A 13,907-nucleotide genomic window follows, 5' to 3' on the forward strand; every position below is an offset into this window, starting at 1 on the left:
TGATGTATCTTTTTGTTTGGACAATGAACAAAGTCTGCAAATGATTTTGGTGAAGTTTTGCTACAGTGGAGTTTTACAAACTGAATTCACTATTACTATAGAATTTTAGTCACCACTGGAGTGTCATATTCACAATCTCTGTTACTGTAACTGTGACAAAGCTTAGTAATCTAGTGGCAGTAGCATTCCAGGTTTAATTCCTTTGCTATTCTACACGCTATAACCCCAAAAACCAGCAACAACAGTAGAAATTGAAGAGGAGATTATGAAACTATACCTGAATTCCATATCTGGCATTAGCCATTCTGAGCTCTTACAAATATAGCAGAGGCTCAAATGACAGAGAAGAATTTATATCTTGGAGTCTTAACAAAACTAAGGCTAACACTGAATAGCCAGTCTAAAACAGCTAGGAAACTATAATTCCATTTTAATCATACTGAGATGATTGCAAAGGCACGTGGAAGTTTATTTCCTCACCTACCTGCCTACTCATCCAGATAATGCTGATATTTTCTTTTTTCACTTCAGTTAAACAAAGCTCGCAAATGATGTTCTGGACAGTTCAGCCAACGTGGAAGCTCAAAAGAGACATCGCTAATTGAGAAACAGGGAAAATAGTAATTGAATTTATAGCTACAGAGGGATCCACCTTCTGTGTTAAGGTGAGTCTCTGAGTAGAAGGCATGTTGTCTCTGTTCATTGAACTGGAAAATGTAGCAGCTAAATAGAAAATTGCCAGTGCTGATGTGCTTAAAATAGTTTCTATCTGAATTGTGCTGCTTTGCTGAATGACAGTCTGTGATTGCTAACCCCATCAAGTATGCCTACAACTGTTGAGAGTAAATCTTGGAAAGGATTATCTCTGTCACAAAGTTGCTATAGTATTTCAGCCAGTATTGCATTCATGAGAGCTTGTAAAAGAAATCAAGGGTTTACATGCTATGCTATTTGGAGAATACATCCGACTGTTTTGTATTAGGCAAGAGTAAAAACAGTATGAAAAAGGCCCAGCTGTGACAACATGCTCACTGTGGCTCTTCTCAAGTTCAAGCTGCATATGTCCACAAGAATAGGAATGTAGTAATGTTAGTAACTGGATCGCTAGTGTCAAGTAAGTCAGTCAGTTGTAATTGAGCATAGCAAAACTCATGTCATCCACTTTCTGTCATCAGCTCTGTAGACTAAAAGCAAAAACTTCAGTCCTCTGAGACTTCCTATAATGTATCTTAAATCACGGAGTAAACTGCTGAGTGAGGTTTCTAGAGGTCTTTACCCAAAGTTGGTTGTACACATTTAACTGTTCCTTTATTAAGGCAGTCAGGGAATATACAGATCATATATGTAAGAACTTCCAGTTTATGTATGTATTTGATAGGTGTTTGGGGGAGAATTGCAGAAAAAATGGAAGAAATGTAGTGAAGAGTTTTATTTGTGTATTATATATTAATGTATTATGGCTACCTTAAGAGCAACTTGTGGGTTGGATTCAATTTGGAATTTGTCCAGATATTGTCTGATTTACTTGCTTTTAATTTGGAAAAGCTAATGTGTAGCTATCACCAATTAATAGTTGTCTAAAGCATTCTGTCTCTTATGTGAGGGCTGGGGAAATTCTTGGATTCAGTGAAGCACACGTGCATAGAATGAAAAGTGAAGTAGCTGTTTTCAAGATGTAGCCAAGAATCAAGTGAGCAGAATATAAATAAGTAGCTGAATTCTCCACTTTGATACAGAGTTAAAATATTGTAATAGCTAGATCTCAAGTAAACAACTACACTTGCTGGTTTTATTTAGGTATTTGTAAAGCTTTGAGTATTAAAACAAATGTGTGTGCCAGTCAGAGGAGCAGCTGCATTAGTAAGGAACTACCTAGTATGTTCTCCAAAATGAGAGCTGCGGGCTGGGAGTTTCTCTTTAATGTAGTTCTTCTCCTATGTGTTGTCTTCATAAGTTCCTTAAAGAAATGAACGTATATATACACTCTCTTACCCTTGTAGGTGTTTGAGTCTCAAAAGACTCTCTATTATCTATTTTCTTCAATAAATGTCTTTCACACATAGAATTCTTGTGCAGTTCTCTTGTCCACATCATAGTGGAAGTTATTCTACTCGCACAAATGTCCCGAGATGTGTAAAGACAGAGTCCAGTTATGATAAGGTAAAAAAATAAGCCCAAGCCAGTATTTTGATGTTCGAATGCGTGTACATATGTACACAACATGGTATTTTTCATGTCAAAATTACATAAATAGTGTTTCTTTTCAAATGTCTTTAATTTCTCATTGTTGTGTGCTTACCATAGGTGAAAATAGTATGGGAATATTCCTGCCCTTTCTGCATTTGCAGGTACGTCTGCTAAGTATTATGTTCATCTGATGCTAAAGTCAGTAAAATAAATGTGGTGGAACTGCTTTGATATTCTGGGTGTGGACAAGTTTGAAATATAACTATTGGTGAGATCCGTGTCATACGGGACTGTGATAAAACTCCTTATACATTAAAAGAAGAAAATAAGGAATTGAATGAAGCACTTGGACTAATTCCCTGTGGAGGAGGCTTCATTTTATCTTCACTCATACTGCAGTTGAAGCAACTTCTGTACTTTCCGATAATATCAAATGTCAGACGTGCCACATGTTTTGGAGCAATGGCAGCTTTGAGAGAGGGCTATTTTGAGACTTTTGGAAAACTAATCTTAGGAACAGATCATTTTGGAATAAATAATTTTCTGTTGAAAATGCACAAAAACTTAGAATGGAAACGCTTGGTGCGGTGAACATGGTAATTGATAAAAAAAAAAATCTGTTTTCTCCTCAGCAGCTTCATTAATAGGGCTCAGTAACTGCCTGGGTTCCATAGCTCTGGCTATGATGTATTGAGGCATGCAAGAGGTAGTGTGAAGTTTTCTGTTTTCGAAAAGTAAAATTTATCTTAATGTTGCCCTTCCCTTCTCCTCCAAAGATTTTCAGCATGTCTTAAAACTGTTGTATTTCATACCATTTTGTATTTTGGAATAAAAATTCGTCATGAGTGTTGTAGGAACTGCATTCCAGTTTTGGACAGGCTTTATTAGCATTGTAGATAAGATATGATAAAATTGCTGTAAATTTCTATTGTATTTGTTAATTTTGACTATAAAAAGGGAAAATTGGGTGTTCAGTAGGTAAACTTAATATGATTTCATTTTCAGACTGAGGTTTGAATCACAATTTGAAAGTTTAAATTTTTGCTCTGGATTTATAAGATGCCTGGTTGCTTTGTATAAAGTTTATTTCACTCCAGGATTATTTTTTTCAAAAGTTATGGTTTTGAAGGTGTGGCAAAGTATTATTGAATACAAAACATTCAAATTTCAGTAAACTTAAACCACCTGCAAACAAATCCATCAGCAGTTAATTAATTTATTCAATCTTTGTAACAAACCCACAGAGTTTGTGCTTCAGAAGTGTTGCAGGATTATAATTTCATACTTGGTGAATCCCTGCACAACCAGATCAGCATCTCATATTTCAGATTTCTCAAAGTCTGAATTACATATCTTCATACGTATCTTCCTTCTAAAATCTTCTTTAAAGCACTTTAGGCAAAGACAAGAATGTTTAAGACAAATATCGTTATTTTCTATTAAACGTGAATTTTAATTTGACAGAAAAGTGTGGTATTCTTGAGAGGCAGAACTTGAATTCTGTTTTGACATTAGAAAAATTGATCCCCTAAGGCTCAGCAATGAAGCCTCTAAGTACTTAGGAAAGCTTACTTTAATCCTTTCACAGTGTCCTTAGAATATACAGCATAGAATAGAGTCAGCAGCCAGGCACACAGTCTGACTTAGGGTTTGTGGGGATTATCTTACATGATTTTAATACTTCATGGATGTTCTTGATGTTCCCTCATCTCCTTTTGTAATATTCTAATTTGATTTTATGGCATAAAAATATATTTAGATGGTGTAAAAATGTTTTTAGACAGCATACTGATCATCTTCAATCCAAAAAAGCTGTAACTAGACATTAAGTTCTTTCAACTGCATTTCTTTAACTGCAATTTTATCCTGTTTTTGGCCTCACCTCTTGCCTAGCAAGGCAATAGTATTTTTTTACTATGGTTTTAAAGATCTTGGTAATATACTACAGCCTTAAAAATTATTCATTTGTAATGAGCAGTGCTTATCCTTCAGCTATTTTTATCTTACTCTATAAATCTTAGTATCGTTCAGTTAAAGTTGTTGATCTGAAGATGAGTGAATGTCTATGTACAAAGAAAACATGATCTTAAATATGCCATTTTGGACCGAGGGAGTGGGCCCAATGCTGTGTTACACAAAGCCCATAATTGAGCCCACAGTGAGGTATTTTGAATAATTTTCTCCTATGAGGAAAGTCTGGGTGACCTGGGTCTATTCAGTGTTGAAAAAAGAAGACTGAGAGGGGATCTGATGTGGCCAACATCTTTTCAGTGGTCTGTGGGGACAGGACAAGGGGAAACAGCTATAAACTGGAGCATAGGAAGTTCCACACCAATATGTGAAGGAACTTCTTCATAGTGAGGGTGATGGAGCACTGGCCCAGGGAGGTTGTGGAGTCTCCTTCTCTGGAGATATTCAAGACCCACCTGGATGCCTACCTGTGCAACCTGCTGTAGGGAGCCTGTTTTGGCAGGGGGATTGGACTCGATGATCTCTAGAGGTTCCCTCCAGCCCCTAGAATTCTGTGATTTTGTGATATGGTTAAATAGACTATCTATTAAAAAAAAATAAGTTTCATAAAAGTTGATCTGTGAAAGTTATAAAGATTTGGTCCTGGCATGATATGCTACGGAAACATTTAATTGTTCAACACTTGTAATAATCTGAGGGATATGGAATGAGTAACAAGAAGTTTTGCTTTTTTCCTACTTTTTCACATGATTTTCCAAGGTTAAAGTTTCAATTTCTGATAGTACATAAGGGACTGTATCCCCCAGTGTTGGTAAATTCAGAATAACTGTGAACAACTGAATGGACATAAGAAGAGTAATAGCTTTGCACAAGATCTTGAAACTACAAGATAAATGATAACTGGGGGCTATGACAGACTACATAAAGAATTTCAGTGAGTATTGAATCTTGAAAGATAATATACAGATGCTCAAATATCATGTGTGCCATAAATATTTGCAGGAAAAAAAAAGAGAAAATCTTCTATTTACAACTTTTACTAAGAACTATGATTGAGTTCTAAACATGCAAATCTCTAAGGCAAGTTGGTTTTCTTCCTGTTCATTAATTGAAAAAGGAGACTGTTAGATAAATGGCATTTGCTACCAGAAATGCAAATCTATACCTACAGTTCAGTTAAGAAAGGGAAAAAAGAAAAAAAAAAAAAGGAGAGCAGGGGTTTGAATTGCCTTGACAGATTTTTTTTGTATTTCATTTATCCAGTAATTACAACTGACAGGTCCTTTTTCTCTTTCATTCCCCAGATTATTCTCCTCTATTTTATCCTATCTTTTCTAGCAAGTTTCAAATCTAGGTAGGTACAAACAATAAGCTAGAATCCTACTGCAGAATTAAGCAACGTTAACCATGATTGTTGTGGCAGCTTCGTACAGAATATTCCATTTATTATTGTATAAATATCAAATGATAATCAAGGTCAGGCATAAACTGTCAGGACTACGGCTGTAATAAATGCAGAGGATCAGAAAATTGCTTCATAAAGAAAAGACATGGCCTGGTTCCAAAACTAAATTCATATCACTACAACAAATTAGAAGAGGGTATTTCAAGAACATTTGCAGTAGACCACACTTAAAGAAGATGAAGTGATGTCTCAAGTGATCTCATTACTTTTTTGCTTATTTTAATTTGATATTATATACACTTATCTGTGAAGGACTATAATTTAAAAATAATTCCTCTAGACCTTGCGTTTGTTTTTTTTTCCCTAAACTTTCACTTCTCAGAGATTTTTTATTACTTACCAAGTGAATTGTTGTTTGTGGAAACAGAATATAGTGAGCCACACAGTCAAAGCCAAGCAAATTCTGACATAGTGAAGGCCATTTTTTTTTTTAAGACAAGGCTTGCTTTTCTGAGCCTGGAGCAGATGGTTTTAAGACAAATGCTGCTTTCCTCTGAAGAAATTAATTTACCAAGCGCAACGAGCTTAGTTAATAGAATTAGTCTGAAGAGAAAAGGGTACATTGCAATAAACCTAAGTTCATGCCTCAGTGTTGAAATGACTAAATGAAAATATTAAAAGGACAATGAAGACAGAAGCTGCTTTTTCAAGTTCATTGAAAATGGAATTCTGAAGTACTGATGTAAATGTAACTAAACATTCTGGTGGTTTATCCTCAAAGAGATCGGACTGTGTTCTGCCCGTAGGCTATGTCAGTTTCAGAAGAACACTGCAAGACGATATCTATGTTTTAAAGGATTGCTGAAGATCAAGTATTTATCCTGTATATTTTGAATATAAAAATAATCTGAATCAAAGAAACACCTGAAAAAAATTCTGAAATGTATTCTATTGAAGCTGATCATTACTTCAGTGTGTTTGAAATGGTTATGTGTTTAAAATAACACGTTGATCTTTCACAATGTTCCAAGCAGACAATAATAAGTAAGTTCCACTGAATTAAAATTTACTGTAGCAAAAGAGGAATGAATGCTTCAACAAAGTGAAGTGCAACTTTTTTTGCAGTTTCTTTATAGATTTATTCTTTTTATATTAACTGTAAAATTAGCATACATTATGACTATATTTATCTTGTGTAGTCATGCACATGCTACAGTAAAGGTAACCTCAGCTTTCTGGCAAGAACATTGCTATGCAAAAATGCTTTAACTTCCACTGCTGACATGGACTATGGAAGCAAAATGACTGTAAATTTACTCTGCTGGCATTGTTGAATGAACTAAGTACTCTTGTAAAGAATCATGAGCCAGCGTTCAAGTCATGCTCAAGGTCAATTCATTTACATTCAGTAATTAAAAAGGCATATTGAAATGAAGTGAATCCTGAGTAGGATGCATGAAAGCTCATTTATCAGGCTATTATGCCAAACATTTTATACTATTAATAACTTTCCTTAAGACATGCTTATGCTCTCCCCCTTTAATCATTTTAAATTTCTCTACCTTGCAAGTTTGACTAGTTTATGAAAACTACTATTTAAAACTCTACTGTCAGCAATGCATGGATATCATACAGTCTGTTCATCACGTAGGAATCTTTGCTTGTAATGCATTGTTATTCAAATTCTTCTATAAGCTCAGGTTGGATGTTCCAGTTGCTTGAAAACTGTTGTATTCTACAGTTTAAGTGAAATGTTTAGCACAGAGGACTGGGGGGAAAAAAAAGAAAAAAGAAAAAAAAGAAAAAAAATGAGAACGTTTGCTCTGAAAACTGTCAACTTCATAGTAGATTTTATTTACTTAAAACATAGCTTTTCTAGACTTTTTTTGGATGTATGTGTACCGACAGTAACGGCTCTCAAAGTACTCAAGAATTTCCAGTAAGTTTTCATTTATTATTAAAAGGAATGAATATCTTGCTTTTCTGTATATCATCCCAGAAAAAATCTCAGAGAATCCATTTTCCTTACAATGTAATAAATTTTCTATCTTTTGGCAGTGTTACAGTATTCTCTAGGACCTCAATTACGTTTGCTATTCTTAGATGCTACTCCCATGAAAAGTACACTTGAAAAAAAAAGATAGAAAAGGAACCCCATATTGGAAGTGAGTTTGTTTTATGTAACCAGTGTCCAAATGTTGTATCTGAGCTCATGATGTGGATTTCACATGTATTGCCTCGTGGCAGTGTATGGGAACTGCTGAATCATGGCCTGAACATCTGATTGATCACCTGAGGCAAGCATTAAGTCAGCCACAGGAGCACAGGTGAAGGCAATTCATCTGTGCTGCCGGAAAGGGTGGAGCCTGGCTGCACCTCTCCTGGACCCATTTAAGAGCTGACTGCCAGTGGGAAAGGATCTTTTCTGGAGATCCCTCCTCTGGAATTTTGCAGTGAGCCCAGGACGCAGGTAAGCTTTTTATCTATTCTCTTTTTGTTATTATAATCTGCTTTGCTAAACTCTCTTGTTTACTTCATAATTATAACATCTTTATATTCATTGACTATGCAGGCTTCGTTTCACAAAACCAAACTCATGTCTGGTAATATTCTGCTATGGTGTGAAATGTTGCACCAAACTGAAAGTGAATTTCTTGTGAATTCTGCATGCTGCTTTACCATCCTCATTATATTGTTTCCTGTGGAAAGTAACAGATGTTCTGGTATTAGATGAGGCTGTATCTTTCCAGCTTCCAAAAAAAACATTTCCTTGACAAAAATTACTAGGTATCCAGGTTTCAGTTTCAGTTTCAGTTTTGCTTGATTGCTGTGCAATGAGTCAGAATTCAATCTTGCTTCAAAAATGAAAAGTAACTTTTTAGAATAGGCATGCTTAGAAACACAATTCAGGTACGAAAGTTCAGAGGTACAGACTGAATTGCAAGCAACAGGCATCTCACCGAGTTTGCCAGATCCATGCAATATGTTGTTATTGCTTTTCCTGGGCTTTGTTGAACGTTTATTTTTGGAGTGCTTGAGCAGGCATCACTCTCTGCAATTTCATACTATAATACCTCCAATTTCCTGTTTAAATCCACGTATGTACTGTTTTTTTTAATTTATGGCTCAATAGGATTTACAAAATATTTCAGTTTTTAGTCCAAAGAGGGTATCTTTTTGTTTTTGTCCATCATATTAACATAGTTTTCTCAAGTTATTTTCTGTGTATTTTCCTGCTGCTATTTAGATTACATCAAAGGTTTTCTTACTGCTGTGCTATCCAGTGCTTTATGGCAAGACTTGAAGTTATGAAGGACGGGCTAAAATTCAGCCCCCATTGGCAATTAAATGTCTTCTACGTATTTTATTTCCGTATCACAGAAACTGTGTTATAATATCTTAACTATCTAACTAGATGGCTTATGTGACTCTTTGTTATTCTTTTAAAAATGTGATTTCTACTCTTTTAAATGTGCAAGTAGCATGCATTTGGTTTATGCTCATGATATTAATGGAAGACTGGATAATGCTTGCAGTTGTTTCCCATCGCTTGAAGTGAAAAACAACCTTTTAAAGAAACTTAAAGTATTTTAGATTGGTTTACTCAACTCTAGAAATGTATTTTAGCATTTAATGAGGTAAGTGTCAAGGTTTTAAAACTCAACATAGCGTGTATATAGAATTCTACTGATAATACTGCATTTGTCAGGAAAAAAAAACATCCTTACTGATTGGCTGTCATAAAGATGAATTTCTAAGATGGACTTTTTTCATGTTTCTTGAATGCTACCAAATGTTATGATATTTTATAGTTAATTTATTCAGAATTATTTAGTTTTTTTTTTTTTTTACATTGATCCATTTCCACATTTAGGCTTTTGCTGAACAGCTGATCTGCTGTTTCTTATGAGTTTGCAATTGCTGTCTGAATTGAGCATCATCTTATGTGATCCTGTTGAGTATCTTGCTGCTAAGGTAGCAAGTGAAAGTGAAATAGATACTGGCATTTGTTTTGACAGATCACTAATGTTTGATGTCCATTTTCTTGATTTACTGTAAAATGTAGACTGAAAAAGTCTTTCAGATATAATCATATGTAGTTATATATATTATTGGTATAGTTGTTGCAGGGTTTCATGCCTTTTTCTTATCCTATTTCAACACAATTCATATTAAAAAACAACTACAACAAAACAAGGAATTGGGAAAAAGTAAAAATACAGTGTGTATATGCATTCACTGTGACACAAATTTCTTTGTATCTTTCTACATTAGCAGAATGTGGTACATTTCCTTCTGGCTATCAGTTTGGGGTGTTTAACTATAACCAAATGAGTATCCTCATTATAAACTCTATTGGGGAACGTCCAATATTATCTTTTTGACAAGCTTTAATCCTAGAGAGCCTTGATGAAGGTCCTAATTGTTTTTTTGATTCATCAGTGTTCAGGAAAGAGATTTATTATAGTAGCACCCACTTGTGCCATTGATAGTTAGAAGTCAGCATTTTCATTATACAGCTCTAGTCCTGTAGGAGCGAATCCCTCCCCATCTGATGCTTTGGATTATTTGTGAATGACTTGGACAGAATTTGCCACTTAGGCTAAAATTGACTGGAAACAGCATTGTGATTAACTGCTCCAGCCATTGCTGCTGTGAGGTGTGCACAACCTGCCATTCTTCTAGAAAAATGGAAGGAATTGAAAAATTAGGAGCAGAGTTGTTCTCCTCCCCCCCTCCCCCCTTTTTTTTATTTTTATTTTCTGGGGAAGCTGATCTGTGCTGCAGGTAAATGATTAAAACTCTGCCAAAAAGAAGAAACAGATTTGCAATTTTAGAATTTCAGATGTGTGTAACTTTTTCACAAACCATACCAGTAATCTGTCCATGCTTCAAGATGAATGTCTAAATGTCCGTGGCTGAGTCTGAGCTCCTTACTTTTGGCATAAGATCTGCTTCAAGAAATGTGATTTTTCTAAGTACGCACATGCTCCTTGCTTAGACCAAGATGAAAGTGCAGTTACTTTGTGTTCAAGTTAACACTGGAGCTGGCTATTAGCATATGTGAAAAAAAATCAAATGACAGTAATTCTTGATGTGCACTTACCATGTTGTATTCTCAAACAAAACATATACAGGATATCTCAAATTCTCAGCAATTTTGATTTTTCAAGAATCTGCAGAATTGAACTAGCCTGTCAGAACGGAACTATTTTCTTGTGGTGAGACACGTTGACTATTTTGTGTCTTTCTAAAACCCAGGATGATTCTGTGCATGCTTATGGCTGCTCATGTGACTACTCTAGAAACATCTGCTCACTGTTGCAGAGTGGGCTTTAATATACTGCTTTCAAAACTTACCTATGTTTTATAGAAGCAGATATAGCATGCTGGGAAACGATATAAATATTACCACTTAAGAATAGTTCATCTTCTTTTCTTTTTAAAGACTCTTGGAGTAAAGGTTTATTTTTACTTGACTATTGTTGCTTTTAAGATTTGTGAAGAAGGGATGGCAGGGAAAGAAATAGGGAGTTGTATTAGATCTCTACATTTGTGCAAGATCATATGTATGGTTTACATTCTGTTAAATTGAATTCCTAACATAATTTTTATGTTCTCCTATTTAGTTTCTTTTAGGTGCTTAAATAGGCTTCTTACCCCACTTCATTTGTTTTAACGTGTTCTCTGTTAATAAAGCTGCTATTGTAAATTTTAGCTCCTCATCAGCTTCTGCCATCTTGCGCATTTTTTAGTAAGTAAGCAGCTTGTAATTGACATCTTTAAGGGAAACCAAACAGCAGGGTTTCATAATTCAGGAAAAAACTGAAGTGTTGTCACTTTCAGTCATATTTCAGTTCTGGAGGTCTCGGCCTCAGGAGGACAAAGCAAGATCTATTGTTATGAATTTTATAGTAAGCAAGCATAACACACTTTCATGTCACAAGGGAGAAGAAGAGAGCCTTTGCCTTCAGATGTGTAAACCAAAGCTCTGAACTGTGTAATTTAGTTGTCTTTGATCTAGAAGCTGTTCTTTTGCAAAAGTAGATCTGCTCCTAGGTAAATCTCTGAATTTTCAGCATAAGATAAAAAATCAAGGAGGTCACTGTTTGGTCTGCATACATGTTCAGCGAGTTGATGAATGTCAGTGGGTGCGATTTTTTCTACATGGAGGAATTCAGTGACACACCTTTGCTTCATCTGCATTTCCATGTCAGATACTATTTTCTCAGACTGCTCCTCTGCTACCATCTGTTGCACAGCAACCATGTGTGGAATATTGGTGGGAAGGTTCAGCCTCTGCTGCCATACCCCAGACAGCAGCCTATGACACTGTGGGCCAGCATCATAAAATAGAAGGTATTACTTTTGGGGCTGCTCTTTCCCTAAAACAGCCTTTCCCTGGTTAAAATCCCCTGTTATCAGCTCACTGGACTTCATTAGTGGTTTTGCATTTTGCTGAACTTCAAAGAGTGGGAGGTGTTATCAGATCTGATATGTAAAAATGAGAAATGATGCTGAAACTTATTCTCAGCCAGATAGAACACACAGTTACTGTCTGATTGTTTCAGTGTAATATATCATTAAAGAACAGGTAAACAAACTCTATTCTGATTAGTTTCCACCTCATTTATCTACTTTGTACAAATTAACTGTATCCTTGACATCTACAGGTGAAACAACCTAGTTCTAGCACTTAATAATAATGATATTCTATATTTATAAATAGCTTCCATATTTTGTGTATCACGAACATCTTTCTACATATGTGATTTCAGTGCGTGTAAAATATTTCACGATCCCACTCTCCTGACCTCTTGAAGTTAATTGTTTCAAGGTAGAAATATGCACATGAATTAAGATACAAATTTGCTTTTATGCATTAACAAGTAACTGTACAACTGTAATAAATTACCTCTGGCAGATTAAAAGATCTGATATTCAGGCCAATTAACTTTACACAAGGGTGGGGTGGAACAAGGATATATAATCTTCAGTTTAAACTACTGGTAGGTATTTTCAGTGGACAGCCTGTCATTACCCCAACTACAGTTTGCCATGCCTGTGGAATATACAGCAATTATATGCTGGGCTTCATGACCTGATGTTTACATCTTGTCCACTGTAGTGGTGCCACTGGCTCTATGTCAATATCAAAGGAGATTTGAAGGTAGAGTGCCCTGCAGTGAGCATCTCATACATTACCCTCTTTCACTCCTCTGCTTTTTATCTAGTATGCTTTTTTTTTTTTTGAAGTACTTTGATTTATGGAGAAGGGATTTTTCTTTTTTTCTTTTCTATCCATCAGGTCCAGAAATTATTTGAACCGATGTTCCCAATGAAATTTAGTTTAACACCCTTCTTTCTTTTTTATGTTTTCTTTTAATTTAAATTAATTTAAAGGTACGTTTCTATGCCAGAAATAGTTAGCATGCGTATAACTTCGCAATTTCTAAGGTGTATTGGGATTTTTAGACACTTGACTTCTTTTGATTCATAAGAAATGTGCAGTTTTGACAATGTGCAGATTCAGTACAGTATTGAAAACAATAACAAAAAAGCAGCTGTTGCTTTCTGATAGCCAGGCATAATATCACATACTGGAATGTAGTCCGAAAGAATAAGTCTTCTGCCCTCGACAGAAAGTGGCAAATGTAATTTTCAATGAAATGCTATCAGCCTTGATCCAGAACAGCCAAAACAGTTTCTTGAACTACCATGACCTGCATGCCTGTGCTATGAGTGAAAGATTTCAGCATGACCAGGTATGCTTTGGATACTACATATTTAGCAAGGGCAGTCATTTTAGTGTGAACAATTGGAAAATCTAAAAAGAATTTATTGTATCAAAACTCACAGGTTATTGCAGAAAACATTTTGATAATAAAATTTAATTAATAGCTAGAGTTATCCCTTGCACATTCTGTAAAACTTTAGAAAACAATTTTTCATTTTGTAGTCTAGGGCATCTATTTGTGCATGCTTAATGTGCAGAACAAATAATACATTTTTAGAGATAAAGAAATAGCTATAAAGTGGATTTTAGAGATCTAATCCTCCAAATGTATTCATCTCACTCTTTAAAGTAATTAAATGTAAGTTAAAGATAATACTTAAAATAATTTCATTGACTGTATTTACCTGTAAGAGGAGACTTGGTTTTACAATAACTTATAAGTTGTATTAGCAGTTACTAGACTTAGTAGGTTAAGTTTTTTTACTGTGAGAATTCTCAATGGATATAGGAAATGACTTCAGGATGTACAGCCTATACCCTGTATTTCTGAGCATAACTTTTCATTTCTCAACTCGCTAGGTTAATGACATGACTTTTCTCAATATA

General features: G+C 35.1%; 1 long non-coding RNA gene across 3 annotated transcripts in view; it reads left to right on the forward strand.

Annotated features, from left to right (window-relative positions):
• The window catches only part of LOC109369774 (uncharacterized), a 187,081-nt gene that overhangs the window by 62,165 nt on the left and 111,009 nt on the right, over positions 1-13,907 (forward strand). For 2 of the 3 annotated variants that reach the window (XR_014886119.1, XR_014886120.1), the window contains exons 3-5: positions 532-665; positions 2,305-2,348; positions 5,463-5,512. This is a non-coding gene — a long non-coding RNA (uncharacterized LOC109369774). The remainder of the gene's footprint in view (positions 1-531; positions 666-2,304; positions 2,349-5,462; positions 5,513-13,907) is intronic. The other variant, XR_002119234.3, reaches the window with a different exon arrangement.

The sequence above is a fragment of the Meleagris gallopavo genome, chromosome 13 (assembly GCF_905368555.1).
Source record: "Meleagris gallopavo chromosome 13, MGAL_WU_HG_1.1, whole genome shotgun sequence".
In the NCBI taxonomy this organism is placed as follows: domain Eukaryota; kingdom Metazoa; phylum Chordata; class Aves; order Galliformes; family Phasianidae; genus Meleagris; species Meleagris gallopavo.